Source organism: Parus major, chromosome 8 (assembly GCF_001522545.3).
Source record: "Parus major isolate Abel chromosome 8, Parus_major1.1, whole genome shotgun sequence".
Classification (NCBI taxonomy): Eukaryota; Metazoa; Chordata; class Aves; order Passeriformes; family Paridae; genus Parus; species Parus major.
The window spans coordinates 26,229,439-26,256,024 of NC_031777.1; the positions used below are offsets into that span (position 1 = coordinate 26,229,439).

Sequence of the window (26,586 nt, forward strand, 5' to 3'; positions counted from 1 at the left end):
GTTAAAAGAACACTATTATTGCTAATTGGATACCAAGCTTACATTGTAAATCAGAGCAAAGTATGGGCTCCTAATTACAAACTTTTTTGAAACAAGCACTGTATGTCTTTACATTATTTTTGGCTAACAAGTGACTTAAATAATCATGGTGTTACAAAGTCCATAAATCTTTTCTTTAGTTACGGCTGATGAAATGTTACAGGATAAGAATGTGTGTTCCCAAGGTAAATATCTGGCTTGGCAGCCTCATCTCTTACAGTGAATCAAGGTAAAGGAGTATGTAAGTGACTGGCACTGGCAGAGCCCCAAGCAGAAAAGGTAAAAAGTAAAAAGCTGGTATTAACTTATGTAGCATGTTGCAGCTTAACACATTTTAAACAGGCTGGGTTCACTCTTTGGCATCTGGAACTAAAAACTTACAGCCGTGTTCTTATGTGAAATGAACTTGTGTATTAGAGTTTTACAACACCAGCAACAAGCTTTTATGAAGTTGTTAAGGTCCTGAATCCAGAGCTGTTATGGGAGGCTCTTTTTAAAATTATTTTTTCCAAACAGCTTTTCCTCCGGACGTCTTGATCCGCTCTTGGCACACCTGTGGCAGCAGAGACAGCCCTTGCTGCTGAGTGACAGACACCTCGGGAATAAATATGGGACACGATGCTTTGGGAACTCTGCTGGGCTGACAGAAAGTGCCCAAAGCCACCTCCTATGAGAATCCATGCGAGACAAAATACTGAAGAGAAGTTATGATGTGCTGGGGGCAGGCCCTACACCCCAAGCCTGCAGCCAAGGTGCAGGAATGATGGTTAACTGTTCAGGTAATGCTCTGAACACACTGGTTTGTTCAGCATAGCCTTACAGATGTGCTGTCCATGCCAATGATGGACAGAGTGAAAAGCCTTGTGCATTAAAAGGCATGAGAAGAAGATAACTTAAAAACTGGATCACTTGGAACATTGAATGTGGCCTAGGAAGATCAACAATTCCAAGTCTGATGTCTACCTTTTATTCTCTCCCTACTGAAAGGAAAATTCATGCCAATTTTCAAAGTCTGTTGTGAAGACAATAATGTACTATAAATCTCTGGAAATAATTTGAATTTTCTTTTTGATTCTCTACCTATTTAGTAAAGAAAAATGTAATGTAGACTTAGGCATGGTGATGCTGTTCAAATGTCAGTCTGCATAGCATCAAGACAGAGGCCATGTGTTCTGGATTTAAAAGCTGTATTCACTTTGTGATACACCATTCAGCAAGGACTTGCTGTCAGATGAGCTTTCTAATCTGTTCAGCATGTTTCCACCCCTTCTTCAGGGAACAGTTGAGGCACATCTCACCAGGTTATTAAGTAATGTGGTGTCTTTACAGCCAGCTGGAAAAGAATAAGTCTTTAATAGTCCCAGATAACCTATCGATCTCATCTAGGCTGAAAAAGTCCCCTAGGTCTTGAAGTTCAGAAGTTCTTCAGGGTGTATGTATTTAACCTTTCATCCTGGCCAGGTTATTAAAAAGTGAGTTCACTGTACTTGATTCCAGAAGAAAAAACAGAAGCGGCATGCTTGCACTGTTACAGATGAATAAGTATGCCTAAGTCCTGTTTTATGACCACCGTAATTCCTTTTCCATAAATTCCCTAACCTCAAGTCACAACTGTGAATGCCTCTGACAAACAAGACTTGTCTGCATGGAAGCAGAACATTGCAGGCGCCACATGGTTCGTGCCTGTTTGTTAATGAGGGACCTGAAAATTATTTCCGTCACAAATTCAACCACAATCTTCACGGCAGGGTTAACCCAGGCTCAGTCTTGCAGTGTAGATGACTCAAAATGTGTGATTAAAAGCACAGTGCTACAGGCACACTGGCCATGGAAGCTGGCTTGGAGCCTTCTCACCACCACCAAACCATAGCACAGCTTTACCCAAAAACCTGCTAACTAGGATGGTTAGACATGAAAAGACAGACAAAAATCACACTGTACTGCCAGGAAGAGAGACTTCAGATGAGTTTCTCTGTGTTGATTTGACCACCATGTTCAGGCTCAAGCCTTTAGTATCTAGAATAAGCCTTTCAGGACACTCCTGATAACTGAAGATATCATGACAATATTTCATTTCTCCTGGAAGAACTGGATTAAGTTCTACAGTATGGGAAAAGGTCCTTTGTGAAGCTTTTCCTCAGTGTCAGGTTGACAGGTGTTTCTCATTGACCAGAAGAACTGGGAATTATTCTGGAACAGGAAACAAGTCCTTGAAGAAAATGACAACTGGAAACTTTTAACAGGATAGGTACTGCAAGCCTTAGACTGAATCATTAGAGTGTGATTGTAAAAGAAGAGAAAAATGGGACAAAGTCAGATGTGGACATGTAGAACAGACAGCAGGACATGACTCATTGTCTTCTGGACAACTTTAGTTCTTAATCAGAGTCTCCAAAGAGAATTCACCAACTCAAGTAAGAACACATTCCTATGAAGCTGAGCACAACATGTGCTCTTTATAACCTACAGAAACCCAGGAGGGAGTGGGCACACAGGAATGAGGGGCAAGCACACAGTTCAAGCCTCACTGGAAGGCAATCTGTATCCACCTGACATCACCTCATGGGCACATGGAAATGCTCTCTGAGAAGTTCTCAACTCAGCAGCAGAGGGAAGATTTACTGTACCTGGCAAATAACCTTTCTCCACAGAGCAGAATTTGTTGTACTAAAAAACCTAATCAGACAGCCACAGACTGCACCCTCCAGATTCTACTTGCAATGAATATTTTGAAACTTCACTGCATTTTATGTTTTTATGTCTGTTTTATGTTTTTATTTCTGTTCTGTTATTCTGAAAATTATGGTATTTTTGTTTGACACTGCTTGAAGTGAATCATTAATTTCACCTGAAACTAGACCAAATTCTTAATCTAAATCCTTATTTATACACCTTTAGAAGTAGTCTGTTTTTATAGGTGCTCAGCACTTTGAACCTCTGAAAAAAATCGAGGTCTTCTTCATCAGACACCACTTCTCCTTTAATCAAACTATGTATTTCTGCCAACTTGGAATACTTTGTTTTCAAGTAAAAATGTGTCCTCTCTATCCTTTGTGCTGACACTTGGTTCAATCACTGGTTGTTTCTTAACAGTTTTTTTGGGGCACAGATGTCCCTGTTGAAACAAACGTGTTCCTTTTCTTACAGACCACCTGAGCACAGCAGCGAGAACATCCATTAAATAATCAGAAGAATTGCTTCAAGACTGGGTCAGGTGAAATGGGGGAGCAGCCCTGCATGTGACAGAGCAGAGAAACAGCAGGAACACAGTCGAGTCTCTGTTTGTGCAGAATATCCTGAGAGCACTGACCACTAACTCTGCTTTCCAAACAAAGTGAAACATTTTGCCAAGAGGGATTGAAAGCCAACTATTAGATCTGCCATGTGCATGCTGTATGTGCATGTTGTAGGCTATGCCCAAGTAACACATGACATTCCCATTAGCTTTTGTTAACTTCTACATCAGAGCAAGCCAAAATCTTAAGAATATTAACCTCTGTTCCTTCTAAGTGTTCCTTAATTTTTATTAGAACAATTTTGAGGGTAGTTTTGCAAGCTTTTTTTTCTCCTTTGGATGGATACAAAAATTTTTCTGATGAAAGCTTCAGGCTTTTTTAATTAAAAACAAAACAAAACAAAAAAGCCAACAAACCCCAACCCTGTAACATTATTTTCCTTAAAGAAACTGCCAAAACTCTAGGAATCAAATTACAGAACAGAAGACATCACAATTCCAGCTTCACTCTACCTACCCAGGGAACCTGAAAGCTTCTCTGAGGTGATGAGTTGATGGGAAACAGCACAATTCTGCACTGAAGGGGGAATTTCTACTTCTATTTAATGATCTTGGTGAAAGTGAAGCTTATGAGCATACGTAATGGATTTCTGTGTTCTTAAAAGATGGAAAATAATTATTTTTGCCTACTGCTGAATTAACTTCTATGCACAAACCTACAGCCACCTCTGGAAGAAAAATGCTGGGGGTTTCCATCTGTGGTCTGCAGAATGTTGAGGTTAACTTTGCAAGACTGCCATAAAACACCATTACAAAAAGCTGATTACTAGTGGACATACATTTGCTATCCAAGAGTCGGCAATCCTACTCAATCATTTTTTTAGAAATCTATCAGCAAAAGTACTTCAGGGTCACAGGGCCTGATTTTGGCCTTCTTCACTCAATATACTGTTTCTGCTTTTCTAATTGACAGACATCATTCATAAGCCTTATTGTTTAAATAGCCATTGCCTTCAGGAAAATAAGACTCTGTTACATTCAATAACTGCTAACCCCATTTATCCAACCAATAAATAATCCTTCATTCTCTCCTCCCTCCTCCTCAACTTCCAGGTTATTACACTGCAGCATCTTGGCTCTATGCCTATTTAATCTTGGTAATAATGATCAAAACCAGAGTGAATGCACAGATCTCAGTACCCTGATTAGGATCACCAGCCAACTAAACATAACACACAGACTTCATTAGAAAAAGATGGTTCTGCCAGAGGTTGCCATATTCGATTGGAACTCTTACATTTTGTAGGATTTAATGTTATCATCAGAAGTTTAGCTCCCACTGGACTTTGGATGGCAACATTTATTAGGTTTTTTCCATTGTTAGAGGCAAAGGAGAAAGAGGGGGTTTTTCCTTTATGCATTAACTTATGTCAAGAATGAGGATTCTAAAAAAACCATTAGTGAGCAGGAAATGCAGAGTGATTACAGTACAGTGCCTTACAACTGACAAGATTCAGTTCCTGCTCCAGCAAAGGAGAAATGCTGGTAAGGCTTGACAGTAACATCTATCAAGAAACAGGACAGTCCAAATATAATGTCTGGGCGATGTCTCTTTGGTGCTTTTTGCAGCAGCATCTAAGAGTGCACTCCCAGAGAACATGACTCAATGGCTTTCTGTGACAGTGGCCAAACATCTACTGATCAAAACTGTACAGTCTAAGGGTCTCATTTGCCAGCCTCATGCTTCAAATTACCAGTCTCCAGGTGTACAGTCCAGTCTCCTTGGCAAGGAGAAGATGGCAAACTGATTTATGCAATCCAACTACCACCACCAGGTCTTGGCCTCTGATGTGCAACGCTAGTTACCATATAAACAATAATCCCTATTACTTGGTCCCAAAACAGGGGATAGACAAAAGATTCACTGTGGTTATGTTGCTTACATTTAAGGTAATCTATCCATCAATATATGTGGGAAAGCCAGGAACTAACTGGGTTCCAGTGCCCACTGAGTGGGTGATTCCTCTGCAGATGTTGATTTTGTTGTCTGGCAGGGACTTTTCTTCCACTGATGTGCTGCTACATAAAAAATATAAAGCCTGAAGGGTTATACATATATGTTAAAAGGGGAGAATGCAAAAATATATTTTTAAATAATGCTTTGCCATGGTCCTGCCTTAAGTAGATTTAGAACAGCTTAGAACCCTACTCTCTTTTGCAGGGTCAGTGTCAGCAAGACTCGGGGTGCTGACAGAAATACCAAACTGCGAGCCTCAGCTGTGGATGGCTTGAGATACCTCAGTTTGTGCTGACATGTCTCTGATTCACAGCCATTTTACAGAAGGAATCATTTATCTTATCAACAGGTTACCTTAACAAAAGCAACCTGGCTTTCCTTAAACACCTAGATGTGCAAGAGAGACAGACTTCTCTACACATGAAGAAAATTTCCAGGCAAAATGACCGAGTATTTCTGGTTGCAAAGATATTTATTAAGTTCCTACTCAGCTAAGTAGGAGGGAGACTGAAGAAAAGACATCAGTAAATGACCATCTCTTCCTAGATAACACAGAATCCTCAGCCTTAAGACAACCAAAGGAAAAGGGGCTGTATTAGCTCTGCTGTCCATAGATCTGTTTTTAGGTTAACTAATGTATCCCCTCTACAGAATACTAAAGAATCCCTAAGTGTAAAAATGCCTGCAGGATGAGATGATACTGTACAAAGTGTTTCTGCCTGCTGCCTCTGCCCATACAAGAAATTAACTCCCTTTGTCCAGTGGACACTGCAAGGAAGGGGGCTGGGTAGGAATTGGGGGAGGAGGGATTTGCCTGTGCACATGGGTTAAAAAGATATTTAATGAATCACAGAAAATAATAGCTTTACACAGCAAAAGCATTCCCTCTCCCTGCTTCTCTCCCTCTGCTTTTCCACATAAATTATGTGAACACATCATCAAAACATGATGATTTTTATTTTCATAAATGGGGCCATATGTCAGTTAAAACAGAAAATGTGTGCTGAACTGTGATGTGGGTTACATGATACACTTTAATTGGATGTCACTTTAATGTAAACAGCTTTACATAAAACTCAGCCTAAAAGAAAACTTTTTTAAATTGTCAAATATTAGTTGCTAAACCGACTTGATGCATGTGTCTTTTTCATTGTCTAGTCAATCAAAGGGTACCAGGCACAAAGGCTGCATTCTGATCCCACTTGCACCAAAGCAGCCACAGAGACCTTGCTATGGTACTTAGAATAGGGAGTCAAGGACAAAGGATTTTTTTGGCAAAAACATTTTTGCCTAAATTTTCCATATAAGAGGATTTTTAATTTTTTTTTTCTTTTTAATGTCATTTGTTCATCTAAACATTTAACAAATACTGTTCACTTGTGGTCAAGCCTGTAGCCAACATCCCTTTTTGCAGTGGGAGAAATCTCACTCTGAAAAAAACCCCCCAAAACCCCAAACCAAGTACTATATACACACTTGTAGAGGCAGAAAAGCCAAGTTTCCCTCATCCAACACACAACTCAGCTACCCACATGGAAACAACCTCCATAAACAACATACTACCATAATAATGAACAGCTGAAAATGACAGGATTAAACAAAATTTTAAAATGCAGCTTTAGTAATGCCGATAAAATATCAACCACTTATACTGGGAACATTAACAAGTCAGTATTTGCTAGCAGATCCCACAGGGTTACCACAGTCATTTTCTGTGTATAAACACAGGAAAAAGCAGTCATGTCTCACCTGCTGCTCTGTGGTACATGCTGGCAGAGGCTCATTCTTTGATGCCACCAGCTCTGCTATCACAGCAAAGCTCAAATGGACCTTCTGAAAGACACCATCAAGTTCTATTTCAAGCGACAACTGATTCTTACCACCTTGCAGCAACAAACTCATACTTGAGTATCAGATATACAGCTGGAGAGCACTTGTGACCTCCTAGAAGTACTAATGCATGTCAAACAGAACTGCTGGCATCAACACATAGTCACCATAAATCGCTGCTGGGTTTATCAAATACCTTTGGTTTCTTGTAGCAATCCATCAGGCTTGCAGGCACAGACTGCTGTGCAGACACTCTCTAATCTTCAGTGTTATCCCTAACACTTAAGGCAGAATCCCACAGCATTCCCTGTAAGCCACCCCACCAGAATCCATGGTCTGCTTTGTAGGAAAAATACCAGCTACTGTTTCTTTGCCTGCAGGTTTTACAGTGAGTTACTGCACCTCAGAGCCACGGCAGGAATCCACACAATGCCACTCCAGACCTGGATTCTCCTAAACCAAAAGAAGATGCACAGTTCTCTCTGAGAACCATGTAACACATTTTGGAATTATTTCTAGACCACCAACAAAGCTGCTGGAGAAAAAGGGGAGCAGTGTTGTATTACAAAGCTTCTCCTCACAGTTCCTGTTACTGGTTATTGGATGTCATTATGGCTCTTGTAACGACGGCAGTGTAAATCAACAGGCAAAGGCTGAATAAAATGTTCTATCCTTGTCTCCTGATGAAAATTCCTGTCCAAAGAAGGGATAAAATAATATATTTGTTTTAAAGAATCACTTTTTCCCCTGAGTTTATTTTGGTTTAATTTAGCAGAATGCATAAAAGAGGGATAAAAAAAATTCATAAAGCCAAGAAAACCACAAAATCCCCTTAAAAAATGAGATTTATGTTCAAGTTTGAAATGGCATAAACAGACATTACAAAAAACATCTCTGTTCCAATCAGAGTCATAAAAATTGCCTTAAAAATTATAAGGCTGTAAAAATTGAAGATGACTGGTTCTGCAGCCTGCTGGCTTGTGCTAACTTAGTGTTTGGTATTCAAATATAAGTGGCACTGGTGGATCTTCACGTGCTGCCTGTCCCTTTGGCTTGCTCAGATCATAAGGAAGGGGGTAAGTCCATCTGGCTGCTCCCCCAAAAGTGTGCAGCACTCAAGCTGACCCCAAATGCAATGCCAGGGGATAGAAGGGATCAGACAGCCACCTCCAAAGCAATGTGCCTTGTGCACCGGCTGGTGCTTAAGGGAAACTTGCCCTCATCACAAGGGATGGGAGGGATACTGCTCTAAAACATCATTTACCATGACTGTCTGCTGAGATGGAAATCATCTTTAATCACATACTGGGGAATGAAAGAATATTTGAGAATCTTATTTTTCTGTCTTCACTGAACTGGGCATCCAATATCCCTGCCCAAAAACTACCAAAAAAAAAAAGGGCAAAATTTCCATAATCAAGCTGCTTTAGCTGCAACAGCACAAATAGAAAAGCCCAAGCCAGAATGGCTTTTATCCCCTGTGTCAGGAAGATTTTTGACCTGAGCACGGCAATAACAGCCCTGCACCCCCAGACTACATCAATTGTTGCCTGCAATTGTGTCCAGGTATGTCCATGCAGCACTGCCCAGCTGCCGGGCAGCTATTCCATCTCACATCTCCCCAGCTGCCCATAATTCAGATGGAAGATTTTAACAAAATCTCATTTACACCAGTAGAATATAAATCCCATGCATGGGGGTGGGCAGTGCCCCAAGCAGAGTCTCACCAGGGATGGCTGCTGGACACAATATTTATCCCAGACACCCAGAGCCTGCAGCACTCATCCCTACATGGGTCTGTCCCAGCAGTGGTGCCAAGGCTCGTAATGGGAGAGGCATTTTGTCTTTGTCCCTTTGGCACAGCCCTGGCAGGCCAGAGCCCTGCTATTCTTTTATGTACCTTTTCATCTAGGCAGCAGGATCCAACATTCCAGTGCCATGGAATCCCTCTCAAAACGAGGGTTATGGTCCAGTTCTGCAGGACTTCACAAGGATGATTCATTCAGACACTGCAAAAATCATCCCTTTTCAATTATTTTGGAAGTATGGGAGAAAACAATATCTGCTGGAGCTATGGAGACTCATCCCTGCTTCCAACATCACCTGCAGTGTACAGAGGAGAATGAGTACATGAAGATGTGGCTGCAGGTGAATGATTTAACTCTGACTTGGTTGTGTGCTTTGCACAGGTGGTGGGATTTGGTAAGTGAAGCATGACCCTAATTCAGGGAATATACATCCCCTTCCTTTCTCAAGAACCAGGCTGCGGAAGGGGGTCGAGAGAATTTGCGCACACACACACACACACACACACACACACATATATATGTATATGCTTACAAACAGACACACATGCATGCACATATACGTTTATGCTTTAAAATATGCCCAGAATAAAATACAGTTGTCTGACAAAATTACTGAATTTTCTCTCCCTTATAGCAGTGCTGCCAATCCAGCACCACGCATTCCATCTTTCATATACAATTCAGTAAACATATCAATCCAAAACCAAGAGCCATAGCCAAGGTATCAATAACAGTGACATATTATGAAACTTTCGTTCCCTTTCCCCCTCCCCTTCTACCCCAGTAATAACTGTCAGGCGATCCTGGCAATTTCACAAGCATAGCAATGATTCAGCTGGCAGATTTCAGTGGATTATTGTGGCCAATTTGGAAAAACACTCTAATAAGCATTACTTTCCAGAAACCAATATAAATCTGGAAGAAGGGATTATTAAACCCAGGAAAACTATAACAAAAGACATTAATTGCATTTTTGGAAGGAGCTTTTGAATTAAATTATTACCTGCTAGTTTATAAGGAAAATATATAGATAAATCCCACTACCGTGACAAGAATTTATTTATATTGGCCACATATACCATAGGAAATTTACATATCAACACTCTGCTCATTTATGGCATTATATAAGCATATGTATGTTTTCAGACAATTAGGATTATGTTGTTTACTCTCACATCCACACATATGCACACAAGTGATGGTAAGTAAAGCAAAAGATCAAAGGTAGGAAGGATTACAATAAATTCCAAGCCATGTGTTTCTCTATTTGTACATATATTTTAAGGATTCTAGACAGTCTTACAACAGAATACAGCAGTTTGTTAAAACTACAGGGCTTGGATAGATTTCTCTAACTTGCTTCTAATTTGCTGCTTACATCTGTTTTTTAAAAATCACCATCCTGCTCTGAAATCTGTTGAAGTACATGCATGAGGAGCTTTCTCTTGACACCACTAAATGCTGGATCAGGCCATTAATACAGAAAGATTAATCACTGCCTCTAACGTTTGTGTCTTTGGGAATTGTGTGAGAAAAACGACAGAACAACCACAAGCCATTTTGGAAGTTCCAACACTAGATGACTAAAGGATTCATCCCACTGTTAAATAACAGTTTTGAAAACAAAATAATGTATTCTTACAATAATATGATGTAACCTCTGATTTCCTTATTTTCCCTTTGTGAGACTGTTAGCTTGTATACGTGTTCTTCACATTTCGTCTGTGTTCTCCTTGTATTTGTCTTTCCCAACATGCAATGAATAATTCTGGAAGTAAAGGAGAAACCCTCTCCTTTCATACTGAACTTAATTCCTCAAAGGCAGCAAAAAGGTAGTGTGATGAGCAAATATTTAAATAACAGGAGGGCTACATAGCCATAAAATACTAAAACTGGTCATGAAGATTGCATTTATTTCAATAACTCAAAAAAAAAAAAAAAAAAAAAAAGAGGATTTTACACTCCATTATTATTAATTAAGAGACCCAGAACAGGCACAGGAAGCCAAGCTCCAAAACAAATACTGCATAGGACACTGCTGTTCAAACCCAAAGTATTAGCCAAGGAGGCAACAAGATCAGAAATATCCAAACAAAACACATGCAGGGCCTGTGGCTGAGCCACAGGACTCCCACACAACTACCTTCTGCTTTCCTAAGGGGGAAAGAGAGCCCATGTCCTGAACCCAAACATGATCACCTCCTCTCCTATGCCAAACACCAGCTCTGTCTACCCCATCTCTGGCCCTTCCGAGTCTTTAGGCTTCCGTAAATGTAAGTGCTCTCCACAGCTTCTTTCCTGTTCTCCACCTGCTCCCTTCAGAGAGTTACCATTACAAAAGCTGGGTGAAAAAAGAGTGTTAGAACTCTCTGCTGATCTCAGAAGTTGCCAAGGCCTCCCTGCACCATCACTGGGGCCAGACAGCCCCCATGGATGCTCACTTTCCTATAGCATGGGGCTCCTTGAAGGCTTAAGGTGATATCACCCAGAGGATACTGATGGGATCCAACTAAAACACGGGCCCTAGCACCACTGTCCACTGTCACTTTTATTAATTCCTGAATTAACCAATACACTGTGCCAATATATAATGAACCATCCTTTTCCCACTAATCCTTATTCTAATTTTTCTTTTCCTGGCTACCCCAAGACCAAAAATTAAAACAATTACCATGTGGTAAATTTAGAATTCTGCATCCATCATGACACAGATAGAGCTGGATTTACAAAGGAAGAAAGGATAAAGAAGTTTCTCTCTTTCTTTTCCTTTCAGCACTGCACATTGATACATTCAGATAAGACATGCCTTCTCTTGTCACTTCTCAATTCCCAAATGATCAGCAGGCATGTGTTGTCTGCTGAATTTGGGGAACACTTGGCTTTCAGTGGGATATGACTGGCTGTAACAAAAAGCTCCAATGTCTTACACTATTTTGCCTTAAAACATTGCTCTGGCGTGCAATTACCATAGAATTCACTGAGAAAACAAAGTTCCTGGGTGATTCATGCTGCGTATTTTCCCTAAACCTGAGCTAAAACCTTCAAAGCCTCCCAAATTGAATCACCAGACTGAATCATCGTTTCCAAACGCGTGGGGAGCAGAATTCAGAGATGCTGTACACGGGAGCTGTGGAAAGCACAGCCCAGGCAGGGGAAGTCATCCCCCTCTGCAGCAGAACCACTCAGAATCTTGGGAACAGGGAATTGATTACTGAGCTCATATTGTTCTGGCCCTGGCTGTGCCCCTCCTTGTTTGTGGTCAATGGGAAATTTGCCCCTGCTTTCAGCACAGCTGAAATTTGCCATTAGGAATTAGCAGAGGCTTGAGGTTTGCAGCTGGGAAGGCTCCACGCAGGTGCAGGAAGGATGGAGACCCTGCTCTACCTGGAGACCACAGGTGGGGACACTGTGGGGAAGCAGATGTGTCTCTCCCTCACCATATGCTCCAGAGTGGACAGGACAAAGGCAAGGGCAGGTGAGAGGACAGCTACAATTCCACCAGGATGCAATGGCCACTCTGGCTGCACACCCAACAGCAGAGCTGACTTTCAACAAATATTCCTACATTTTTAACAGATGAATCAGCCTCTTTACTCTCACTCCTTCCCATCAACCTCTCCTCCCTCACATTAAGATCAATGATTTGATGGCCAAGATGATGCATCTATAATTTCTACAAAAACATTATGAAACAGTTCTCAAAATTTATCAGAACCAGACTCAGGTCATAAATAAAGCCACTGTACACTGATAAATGTGGTAAGGGACTAGGATTTAAAAGCTCACTGTTCTTCATCCCTCATAATCTAAGTTAAAACTGGCTGCAATAAATCCTAGAAATTAGACAGTCTAGATAGTGTTGTTTACTCATAATTTCTTTCAAACTACATTTGCCAGCATTCCATATTTACCATTTTCTTAAGTATACACCAGTGTTTTTGACTGCATGGAGGGACAGAGTTGAAACAATGAAGCATTTTCAGTGCAGTACTGCAATCAAAAGCACTCAATTTAATATGCAGGTTTGATAGTCTAACATGTTTTGTCTAAGATGGCTATTTTGCCCAGGTTTTTTTTTTTTGTTGTTGTTGTTGTTGCTAGAAATGGGATCCTGGGCAAAGCACCCATTAGATTTAAAATGACACAGTGCCATATTTTTAAGGAAAATATGGTTTTGTTTAGGCTACAATTAGATGCTTTCACAATTTGTCTCTGGCAAACCGAGACTGAAAGTTCCAGAGTCAATTTGTTTAGCGTGAACTGAAGTAACATCTATTTAAGTAAAGAAAACTTTACAACAAAAGAGCCTTCATCATAGTAAGACCTAAGAGCTTTCCTTCTGAAAATGCAGGGCTGCCATGCAATTCTTAACTCACACCAATTCACAAGGCTAGGAGGCATGTATTGTTTGGAAGCCATGGGGGTAAATCAAATTATCATGAATGACACTAATGATCCCATACTTGCCTGAACATAATGCACCTTATACAGTCTTGCCTTTAGGGATTATTTTTTATATATATAATTAGTACAAATGGCTTACTCTCCCTCTTTTGTTGACTTTACAAAGAAATGCACTCAGGTACAGTCTGCCTTCCCTGGGTTAATTATGGGAACCAAACCAGCCATGCCTATTGTGTGAGAAGTCCCCAGGTAATACCTGGGAAAGCCCTGAGTGCAATAAATGGAGAAACAGATCATAAAATGCATAAAATGACTACCCTCTACTGGATGGAGCCAGAGCAGCTGAGCTGTGTCAGTGGATCCTAAAAGCCATGATTCAATACCATTCCTTTCACAGTGGCTGGGGTGGGTTTGGGTTTTCATGGCAGTGGATCTAAATGCAGTTGTCAAAAGGAATTCCTGGGCAGTCAGGGTTTGCTGTCCTTTGACAAAACCAGCTTTTCTGCTAAGCACAGGTCAATTATAAGCACAACATACAAAAAAAGAAGGTTTTATAATGAGAAAAGAGAATCATCACAGACTTTCAGAAATCCAAATGGTTTCTTTGCCTTGCACTTTTATTTCCCAGCAAAATCAGGCCAGATCCCAGCTGGTAAAAACTGGCAAATTTCCATTAGCCTGTGGGTCATTAACTCTGAAAAAAGGGCAGTTTCAAAACCAGTTTTGTGTATAGTGTTAGTTTCTGACAGCGTTGCTATAAACAATCAAAATTGAAAGTATCTGGTATGACTACAATACCCATTTATTTCTCTAGCCATTCAGAGATGTGTTCCAACCTTGATTTTCATAAAACAATTGACATGTATCAGAAGCTGTATCTGACATGCTGATATATTCAACCCCAACTTCTAAGTTTGCACCCTCTTGTCTACCTATAACCATCACATAAATTCTCCATGGCAGTGCTTTAAGCTGCTGAAGGGAACAATTCATTCAAAATGGCTGGCACAAACAAAGAGCAAAAAACTGACAAATGTAGGTCCAGCTTCAGATTTAGCAAAGATGTCTACAAAGGATCTGGCTTCTTTCCCTCTCCCCAGGTTTTGTTTACCATCATCTGCCTGTGCTCCTGTACCTGTGCAGCTCCCACATGGCCAGGGCTCCCTTCCAGAGCCAAACACAGACCTGTCCCCAGGGCTTTGGGACACCCACCACTGTACAACAAACAAGCTGGATGCAACACCTGAATTTCACTGCCTGAATTTAGAGTAGGTTGGACCAGGAAGCTGCAAGGGAAGCTGCAGTCTCTCTCTGCCCTGTTTCTCAGCAGAAATAAAGCATCCATATGTCATGGCACAGTGGTTTCTGGCACGAAGCTCTATGTGGTGTGTTAGCATTCACTGGAATCAATAGCGAAGCTTTCCTTCATGGTGAGGAGAAACCTTTTGTTCTATAAAGGTCAAACCTGGTAAAGGTAAAGCAAAACAAAAGGTATCTTTCTTGGGAAATGGACTCTCTAGCCAGCCATCCTGCATTACACACCCACCACCATGAAATGCAAGCACCTGTTTGTGAAATGGTCTGAGACAGGCCTGGGAGAACAGTGGGGTCCCCAGCTCCAGGGATGCTGAGCATGGGGACTATCCTCAGCTACCTCATAGCAACATCAGCACGACAAAAAATATACAAACAATACATTCAGAGTGCAGACATCTGAAGGCTTAAATTGTATCCCTGTGCCTGCTAATGCACTTCCTTCTTCTACACCTGGTAGTGCAATAATCTGTGTTCAGAGTGGCAGGAATGTGAAGTAATTTTGCGTTCAAAATTATTCTCTACAATTTATTTTCCAATTTTTTAAGACAGTCTAGCTTATGTTACTCATACAGTTGGGCATCTTCTATTTCCACTACAAAATTATTCCACTCAAAAACAGACCTCCTTTTTGGGAAACCTTTAGTGAAAAATTAAATTCTCCTTTGCCTGATTTTGTCTGATCATCCCTACTTGTTTTCTACTCTTTCCTAAACAATTCCTCACTTTTCTTTTCTCCCCACCCCAGCCTCAGTTTAATTCCTTTCATCTTTCCTTAAAAGACTGTCTCTCTGTCTCCTTAATCATTTTTTTAATTTCCCATCCTTTAGGCGAATGCCAAAGATGTTAAAACGAGAATGGATGCTTGCCATAAAGGAACAGAACTCCTGTAACTCCAAAACAGTTGAAATAATGAGAACTTGTTGGAGAACATATTACCCCATTATATGAATGGTATTTTTACAGCACTAGAAATAAAGTAATACAGCTACAAATATTCATGTTTTAAACATGCTGCCATTCTAGTGCCCTGGCTACAAGTTGCCTGAGGTACTGGGGAAGGCTGGGAGTACCACAGTCCCCTGAGAAGAAGACCCAAGCTCCATAAAGGTTCCTTCCATTCTGATCCATTTCACTTTGCTCAGTGTTAAAAAGTCTTTCCTTTACAAAGTCCTAAATTTGCTGCTCTCCAATATCCATCTGTGAGGAAGGATGATGCAGAATCCTTCACCCAGCCTTTCCTGTCACGTTTACTATGTATCTCTAACAACAGTAATCAACTGACATAACTTTGTCAGTTCAGCTCAGAAGTAGGATGTGTTTGGAGGTGTATTGGAGGTTTGCCAATCTGAAGTGTAAAACATGCTATTTACCACCTACAGGGCTAAAAGACTTAATCTGACTAAGCTGGTGTGCTCTGTGCATCTGATGTATGTCTGGTTCCTGGGTGTTGTCAGCTTCTCACTCCTTGGCCTTTAAGACAAAGCATGACCTAAAAAATGTTCAGTTGGACCAAAGTACTGTAAACAGTGAACTCTGAGATCACCACGACCACACAATTAAAAATGTCATTACATTTGAGGATATGCAGGAAGATAAAACCCCTCCAGTAACTGTGATACTTAAAAATATTTTCACACAATGTGCTTTTTTTCTGATCTTTTCCGAGTTTATTACATGGAGGCAAGCGGGCAAGCAGACAACACGTCAAGCAATAGATGCGGTTTTGTTGAAAGCCCTCACACTGAGTCAGGTCTACGGCTGTTTTGTGAGAGCAAGCAAGGACCACAAGGTCATCTATCTCTTGCCAGATCCCTTCTCCCTGCAGTACTTGAATGTGTTTTCAGGCATCATGACTTGCACCATTCCAGGAGCGTCCCCCTGGGCCTTGTTTTATGGAGAGACAGTTTGCTTGAACTCTGAAGGGAACCAGGTTGAGACTGTGTCTCTTTGTAAGGAAAGCAGGGTAATTTCTACAGCTGGCCAGTTCCTGAGCAAAGGCAGACAAATGCAGTTGTACCCAATTTGAAATCAAGGGGGAAAAGGGCAGGATTTGTTTCACAGGACTGAAAGGTCCTGACTCACAAGCCACAGTGTTGACAATCCACCTTTCCCGAAGGCACGGTGGGAGAGGCGCTCTGTGCCTCTGGGTGCACTGAAGGATTGCTGTAAGGTGGTGCCTGGGCTCAGTGACCCACATGTGGCCCCACCAGCTCTGCCTTGCGTTTTCCTTTTTGTAATACTCCATCTTCCTCACTCTCTCGCTGAAGCAGGGTGCAATCATATCAACATGGATACAACAGATTAGTTTTACAAGGTTCCCACCAGTCTGACATTCATCAGCTTTCTAATCTGGCGGTAACACAATCCCCTTTACAAGTACGCGCTGAGGCAGCGCTCGCGCTCTCAGGCCGAGGGCTGCAGGTTAAACTGATACCCAGGTCCTGCATTCCACCAGCTGCTGATTGACTGACCCTGTTCCTGACATTCCCAGGGCCTGGCAGCCCTCCATGCAAGGGTTAAAAGGAAGTTGTAAGCAACGGTTCTAAAACATTTGGAAGAATCTCCTTGAATCAAAACCATTTCATAAGAGGCTCTCTGCCAGGCAATAAAATATTTTTTGATGGACTCTTATTTTATCATTACCCATGTAAGAAAAATGTATTGCAAGAATCCCAACACAATTCAGGGAAGTAATCATTTGCAGATTTAGTAGGCATTCTCAATTGGCAAAAATGAAAGATTTATTGTAGGCATGATGAAACAAAGAGCAGTTGTGCAAACTTTACTGAGCTGGATTATGAGAACATGCTTTTTCCATTTCCCACTTTTAAATGCCTTGGATGCAGTTTCAAAAGACAGATCAAGATCAATTATTTAACGCTGCAGCTCCACTGTACCTGAGCAGAGGATCTCTTCACACATATGTTATCTGTACACAACAATAAAAGAAGGAGATGGAGGGAAGACACTGATATAGACAGCTACAGCAGACTTTGAAATAAAACTCCTATTGTTCTTTGACTCCACAATCAGTCAGGGATGTAAACAGAAAAGTCAGGCACTGACAAATGTCTGTGATTAAATGCAAAGCTATTTGAAATGCAGCCATTTCTGACTTAGCCAAACAGAAAATACAGGTGTCCTTAAGACAGAACACAGGCCACTGGATTCTCTACAATGGTGACATTTTCTTTGAAAGCCACAGTACAGCTGAATAAAATCACTCTCTTGCACACCTCTACTCATGAGAGTAATGTTCTGAAGTAGAAGGAACTTTCTGGTCAGCCAAGGTGCACAGTCTTACAAGGACTTTACAGAATACATGAAAGAGAAAATACTTTGGGAAGGAGATCTTTGCCTTTTCCGCCAGGCACTTAATGTGTTCTTTACAATGACACCAGTTTAAACAGGGAGAGAAAGCAGCAGAGTAATTTGACTTAATTCAGCTATAGCCAGAACTTAGGCAAAGAGATTTCACCACACAGGAAATGCCACTGGCAGGCAAAAGCTTGAAAGAGCTTTGGGATTCTCAGCAGAAGGAATGATTAGAGATGCAAAATAGCATTAGGGGCACATTAAGTTATTGGCCTTAGTACCTCACTGTGATTACTCACCCTCACTGTGCTCTGAGGAAATTTATTTCATTGTACTTGTAAGGAAAAGAGATCCAAGGTGACAATATCCTGAAGTGTTCAGGAAATTTCAGTAACTCAGTTCCTGGTCTGAGAGGAAGAGGATCTCAACTTCAGAGGTGCAGAGCAGAACACCTCCAAAACAAACCTACCCAAAACCTGCCCTGCTTTTGGAAATAGCTCAGAGTGAGCTGTCAGGTGCCAGTAGGTCACATTTTGATATATTTAGCTTAACCAGCACATTGTTTTTTACCAGGCCCACTGGACTACTTGCTAAATGAGCCAGTGAGGGTTTCAGAATGTGACCCTGCACTGTGCAATGATGGTTTTTCATTTCTCTTCTGATATTAAAGGCCAACTTCTGCTGGTTTGCCCCAAAGTAACAAATAAATGCATTGCTTTGAGAACTGAGATAAAACTGCCTAAGTGACTGTATAAAGTTTTTAATGTGCACTAAATTCCTCTTTCTCCCCTGAGACTACACTATACAGCCTCTCTGTTGCCTACAAATGCAGATTAACATTTTTATTAAATGACATAGGTTTCACTAATACAGAGTATTAAAACGTATTGGCCTAATAAGAAATATTATTAAGTATATTGTTGGCACGAGTTTTAAACAATATTTAATTTTATGGCTTTTTAATTTGACCAAGCCTTCTGCCAGGTGATACAAACTAGTTTTCCTTCTTGAGGTTAATCACTGTTCAGAGAGGATAAATCACTGAGAGTTCTGAACAATTCCTACCACTTTTAATAATCCCCACAGAACACATACAGAAGAATAAAATAAAGCCAAGCACTTAACCTCAAGAACACAAGCACAAATACTTTGTTTAAAATTTTAGAACTTACAAATTCTCCACCAAGCAGCCAAGTTGTCCACCAAATAACAGGATTAATAATATTTGGATGCAAGTTGTTTTTTATAAATTAAATTTCAGGAGATAAAAAGAAAATTCCTCTCTCATTGCTCAGAGGTATTATTCAAATCACTGAATGCACCCTGCTTTCCCAGATCTTCTGGAGACAATTCACCCTCCCAATACGATGCTAGATCCTGCAGAATTATGGTTTTAGGACACAACTACTGGACACATTTTTGAGGTACACTTGAGATATTCCTACAGGAAACAGGTATTTCACAATTACATTTCCTGCTCTGTAAAGCTTACTAGAGTGGGGAATGTGTCTGACTAGTTGAGGGTATATCACTTTACTACTGAGAAGATTTAAACAGTGAAAGCCATGGACAATTCACTCCAAGGCAGGGGAGACAGTGAGAAAGAAACCTTGTCACACTTCTGCTGCATGGGAAATGATGAGCTACGGAAATCCTGAAGAGTTACTGCAAACACAGTGCTTAGAGGCTGGAAAGTCTTTCTCCCTTTTTGCTCTTCAGATGTGATTATTTGATAGAATCCATTGATCTGTATGGCAAAGAAAGTGATCTTGTGGTGCAGCTGGAATGAATTGGGATTTAGGAGGCTGTTTGCAAGATACCTTCAAAAGGTGATGTCTCATGAGAGGTTTATAGGTCTGTGCTGAGACCGGGGTTTGAATAAATCTACGTGCAGGGATTCGTCCAGAGCCAGGCCACAGCAGAACTGGAAATAATTCTGAGTGTCTTAATATGGGAAAGAATCACTACTTGCTGAGTCTTGTGGGACAAAAGGATAAAGATAAAAACATGGTATCGAGATGTCATTTGTGTATGCAAACTGGGGAAAGGGAAGGGAAAGGAGCCTAAAAGAAATCTTCCAAAGAAGACCTGGGAGACATGCCTAGAAGTTTGTCTGGCAGCCAGACAAGGCAGGTCACAACTAATAAATTTCACTTTTTGAAGTTGGGCATACTTCAGCCTACATTATTTGACAAAGAACATGAATGACTTTGCTTGGTGTGGAGGAGTTCTGGTACGACTGCCCCTCCTGTGTGCCACAAGGGTGCCAGCAGCACAGTCCCCATGGTGAACCACTTTTAATATAAAACTGTTCCCTTCCTTTAAGATGTCTCTTTCAATCAGAGCATTGTCAGGTATTTGTCAAAAGCTCAGTTTTTAGGAATCTGACAAATATCTGCAACTTTGCAGGAAAATGGATCACTTTCCTTGTATTCAAATCAGGTCACAGTTGGAATTGTGGTGAAAAATACGTGTTTCAGTAGCCAAATCAGAACACTGAAGAATGAAGAGAAGATAAATCAGCCCTGGATGAGCTGAAATATAATTGTTTGGGGGACTCTACTAACAAAATAAAAACACTGAATAAATCAAATGGGAAAAACTTTTAAACAGCAACAACAACAAAAAAGTGTCTTTGTTTAAATCTTATTCCTTCTGAAACAGAAAATAAAATATTATCAAGACAATGGGTTAAAATACTGAAACATTTCCAAAATAGCACATTGTCTCTAAAATGTCAATAGTAACAAAGTCCTCCATTCCTGTTCATCATCCTCCATCACTTGTTTTCTGAAGTGAAGGTGACCCAGATTCAGTAATGTTTTTTTTCTCAAAGCTGTATTGTGATACTACTTCTGGTTTGAAAAACTGGTGGAATACCCAATAAAACTTCTATCATGGAGGATGGAAACGAAAAACACACTTTTGTCACAAGGCTATCTGTTTCCTAAACCACTATCTGCCTATCACCTTACCTTCAGCAGATACCAAGTATTGTTAGTGGAAATTATCCAACAATGTGAGAACCGTAATAGTGGCAATTAATTTCTATATCCTATGGCAGGGAGTTTCACAGGGGGAGTGCCCACTATGTTGTGGTGATATTACTGTAAATACCCCACTTTGTTTCTTATTTAACACACTGAACAGCAATACCTACACACGGTCACCAGATCTGCACAAATGTATCAGGAAATCTTCAAGATTAGTATGGTTTAAACAGGTCCCAAATTACTTAATAATTGATTAGGTCAAATGAAACTAAACCTTGTGGAATTAAACATTCTCGTAGGATAAAGTATTTGAAAGCCTCCTCCACGGAAGTTTCATGCTATACCTCTAACTACCATATTCCATTTCTCAGATCTCTTCAGTGTCCTGTATAACATTTTGAAGACACACAAATGAACTTGAAAACCATTCTGGATTCTGGCAGCAACACTCAGAATTTACTTCATTTTAGTTTACTTAGATTTACACAAAAAAAAAACCCCTGGAAGTACGTCAGCCAGACCTAACCTGTATCAGACTGCTGGAAAGTAACAAAAAAGGCAGCCAGCCTGGCTTGTTCAGAGCACAATTCCACCAGGCCCAGCATCCTATATCATTTTCCTATCAGCCTGATAAAGCAGATGCACATCATAGAATGTCCTGAAGCCAAACAATCCCAGGACCAAATGGGGAGGGCTGATAATCCTTCAGAAAAACCCTGGCAGCTCCTCTCTCTGCAGCCCAGCTCAAGAAGGCAGTTCTCAAACCCCCAAGGGTTGTGTGGGGCCATTTCACTGTACTCATTTGGAGTTCTGTCCTGCTGCACTGGAACACAGGACAATCCCATTCACAATGGAATCTGGGCCCAGTGATTTAGGCTGGTTTTGCTCTGCAAGATTTGTTAGCGTGGAGCTTTCCTGTGGGCAGACACGAGTTCAAATTCACCAGCTGGATGGACAAGAGCTGAGAGAGAGCCAAGCCTAAAGCCCATTGTCAGCCTGCCCTCCAGTGCTGGGGCACGCTCAAACCCATTTGTACTGCCCTGCAATCTGCAGTGGGCTTTGTAAACAAACAAACATTGTGTTTCCACAAAACCACTGAACTGCTGTCTACTCCTCTAATCAGAGTGTTTTGAATGCTGACGTTCCTTGACAGTATCGGGAAATGCCATCAGAGACCTAATAAAAAGAGAGATCTCTGGTGAGGCAGCTTTGATAGAATGGATGTTTCCTACTACTGACTTCAAAGGAAAGTAAGTGAGCCCAATATTATTGTTGCTTTTTTAAAGCACTCCTTTGGCATCAGTGCATGACACCCTCCAATCCAAAGCTGAAAACACTTTCCAGACTTCCACAACATTCCCTCGAGTCAGGCATGGAAACTCATTGTTTAGGTGAAGTAACTCACAAGCGGATAAGCTGCTGCACGCAGACCCATTTTCCTCACAGATGCAGGGCTGTCCCTGAGACTCCTCTGTAGCTGTAGACCTGTAGAGATCTCATTTCTCACCCTGCATTGCTGGACACACACTCCCCATGGACTGCAGACGGCATCAGACTCGCCATCTACTGAGAACAGAGATTCCACACTGGTTTCCTCAGAAACAGAAGCAATAATACTAATCTGCTCCACAGGCATCTCCAGTATTCCCAATAACCAGTTTGCTTGCCATGAAGTGTTACAGATGCAGCCAAGCCTTCTGATGAAAGCTCTCACACACTCACATCATGTCAAACCACCTGCATGAGACGTGCAGTGAAAAACTAACAGGCAGTTCAGCCAGAGCGCAGTCTTTAGTGAAATCTGTACAAAATCTGTTTCATCAGTAAATTGCAAATTGTTAGTTTGTGTGAAGTGGTGATTGGAACACAAGAATGCCCTGGAATGCTGGAATTGCCTAAAGACACCCTTAGGCAAGTTACTTATCTTCTGTGTCTCAATTTCCCCATGTTTAATGCAGTACCTATGGTGTCTCAGCCTTAGGCATTCAAAAGAATTGACTACAAACAGCACAGGTGCTGAATTTCACTGTGTACAATACAGCACCCAAATCATTCCAGTCAGACTCCTCCCAAACTGAGTCTGTTGAATATATACATGAAAAAAGATTCTGCTTCAAATTCTTAACTTTCTAGGCAAACACAGAAAAACAGGTCTAGAACACACAGAGGATGCATTTGTTTCTTTGAAATACAGAAACTAAAGGCATTAACCATAAATATTATCCCTGTCCAGCTCCTTTCATGGATATCACATACATTATGATAGCAAATTTCTATAAACACTAATTACACATGTAGAAATTACACAGAGATAAATCATTCACCTTGATCCTGTCTGGGGAGGCCCCTGAGCACACATGAATGCAGTGATGGGAACATATTTTCTGCTCGTTATGAAGCCACAAGAGTACAAGAGGGTAAACTAATAGGCCAAGTACAGATTTGTCCAAATCAAACAATTCTAGACAACTAAATGAGCAGCTCTGTATTTACATTTGCAAGCAGAGGCTTAAACCAAGGATGCAATATCTGGAGATCAGCACGCTTCTACTCACCAAAGTATTCGAAGAACTGAAAGGCAGCAAAAGATGCAGTTATGAGAAACTTTTTCTCTTCCTTTTTTTAAACTAAAAACCATTTAAGCTTGCTAATTTTTGCTGTCTCAGACAATCAAAATTCCAATTGTCTGGGACATCAAATCTAAAAAAGCATGAAATTAATCTTCAGAAGTTAAAGTCTTAAAGGCATTGCATCATTATTTTTGTTGGATATATTTTTGATTATAATGCAGATGAACCCCAAATTTAATAAAACTAAAATAACATGAGTTAAGTATGAAACATAACAGGATATTGCAAAGAGATTAGGTAGTTTCCTTTAGACTACTTGCAGAGCCCAAGGAAAAACCAAACTGAGGGACACAACGATGAGAAGGCACCGCTTAATTAGAATATTTAACGGAATATGAAAACAGAATACTCATAGTACCGGTCTTGGCAATGGAACACAGTGAGCAGAATATGGACCCGGAACATCAGCAGTGCTCCACACCAGATCCTGTTTTGCCTGTCGCCTGTCTGTAGTAAAGAAAGAAGCAGGCTTGCTAAATTCAAACCAGCTGCAACGATGAGAGTGTTACAGTTGGACTGAAGGAAGCTTACCTCATGAAAGTATTGTGGAAACTGCTGTTGGAAAGATAATAAAAGGATTAACTGCAGTTTTAGTGAACCATTTACTTTTCAATCAAAATGTCTCATGTATTTCCTGTTCTCAAGTAGCCTGAATTCCAAAATTCCTTTGTCTATTACAGTACATAGTAGCAAAGCCTGTCATAAGAAATTAATAATTTTACATGGAAAAGTACTTTTATGTATGAGGGCAGCGTGCTCACTGTTAGCTTCTCCTGAGCAGTTCAATACCTAGTCAAGCAGTAATCTTACAGGCAAGAGCAAAATCGAGGGCTTAAAAAGAAAGTACAATGGGTAATTGTGAACAGCGAAAGAAAATCTCCACTACAAATACCAAGAGACGCAAAGTTACTTTAAACAGAGCTACAGCAAAAACGAAACAAAATCTCAGACCTCTACAGACAGAGAATGAATTGCCTTCTTAATTTGCAGGAATAACAGTGCAATTATTACCACATCAAAAGAAAAGCCATCATTTTAAATGACACAGCATCACTGCACAGCAACCCCTGTTTCACGTGGAATGGAATTCACTGGGCAAATAATCCCCACTTGATATTAATAACTTCAAGGAGCTGTGCTGCAGCTTTGGATCCTGCCCCTGCTAGATCAAGCTCTTTTCACGGTAGAAAACGAAATCTGTGAAGAAGACTCTCTGTGGTTTCTGTGTATTCTCTTGGATCCACTCCCTGCAGAATTCCAGACTGCAACATTTAACACACAATACCTCTGCTGACAGTGGAAGGCTCTTACTGTGGGAACAGAAGAGTTAAGTCCAAGCTGAGCAATGTAGAGCTCCTGGTCCTGATTGGGCCATTCCATGTATGGGAACAACTACAATAACTGCTCCAGTAAAAGAGATCTTTATATACTTACATGCCAAGGCTATATAAATATGACATAAAGACTGTCTGCAATATCAGATGCAAAGGTTTTTCCAACTTATTCACAAAACCTTGATGTGTTATCAAAAGCTGGTACTTTAGCGCAGATGAAATTAATTCCAAGTAGGACATTTTTAGCATTTTCTAAGGAATTACAGCATTTAATATCTCTAGTTTACCAAGTTTTCTGTAGGAATGGGAATGCAACATTAGAAATCTGCCATACCATACCTGTTAAATATGCATTTTTCAGGAAAGGAGACATGTTCCTTTATCCATGGAGTCTACTGATCTTTCAGCACCACAGGAAACTTATCAGGGCTTCATGTTTTAAGTATGCTTCCAATTTACTTACCTACACTTTCATTTGTAAAGAAGCAAACTTGCATTATCCTTTGATAATTTATAACTAAAAGAAATCTATTTGGGGAAAGTTAAATTCATTTGTACATTTAGAAAATGTCACTTCTGGAATAGAACCACTCAGTTCTTGCTTTCAAAGCAAAAGGGAACACGTAAGTCTTAGAGTGTTTCCATTTTATCTTGGAAATTCAATGGTATTCTTAAGTATATGCACTGTTTTCAGGATTTTCTTTGGGAATACCCACTTAACAGTGCAGACATTACGATGTTTTTCATTTATCCAATGGAAGTAAAAAGATAATCAGGACAGTTGCTTACAGATAAAATTTTTCTCTGCAACACATTTTGAATACTCCTGTTTTCTTCCTTCTCCCTACCATAACCATTGCAGGCCTGGAAGCTTTTTCTACAAAAATTCTTTCCTATTCCTCCATAGAAAGCCACAGCCTGCCATGGAAAAGTCTGTCATGATCTAACATCCCTTACATGCATTTTCCATTGCATCATGCTATGATCAAAACAACAAAATAGACATATAGCTGAAAATTCTGCCTGTCAGGAACCCAACCTGCTGCCATAACCATTCCCTTTGTCTGCACTTTTTTGTGTGTCTCTGTGTGAGTGTGAGTGTGTACACACGTGTGGGTGTTACAAATGAGACTTTCCAAATTTCATGGCCCAATTTGGAAGCTGATGTCAAACTTGTTTTGCTTCATCTGTTTCAGTCAGGGTCTTATATCATTGTTGTTTCAAACATGTGGAAAGCTTAATGGAAGTCATTAACTTTTATTTTAGTTTGGCCATATTGTCATCATGGTGGGCAGATGCAGAGATGGTGTTATTCCCAAGATCCTCTTTTTGGAACACTGCTGTTGTTTACATCTTCTTGATCAGAAGAGAACAATGGTTTTTACTTATTTTTAAAGCTCTGCTTCACAAATTAAAAGAGCCCCTAACAACCTTTGAAAATGTAATTAAATATATTCTTTTTATTTTTTTAACTGTTTAAAATCCTTTAGCAAGTTTCTTTTTTTTTTTTTTTGTCTAAATTGCCGGTTGAAACTTTTGCACTCACAACTCTATGGGTTATTGTTCAGCTAAAGGAATGAAAAGAATTTCATTAGATGTGTTTTATGTTTCTTGATTAAAAATGTCACCCGAGGCTCAGTGACTTTGTTTTACGTTAAATGACG

General features: G+C 40.4%; 1 protein-coding gene across 4 annotated transcripts in view; it reads right to left on the reverse strand.

Annotated features, from left to right (window-relative positions):
* Window positions 1-26,586, reverse strand: part of GLIS1 (GLIS family zinc finger 1) — a 179,989-nt gene that overhangs the window by 63,198 nt on the left and 90,205 nt on the right. The gene's annotated exons all lie outside the window — the stretch shown is intronic.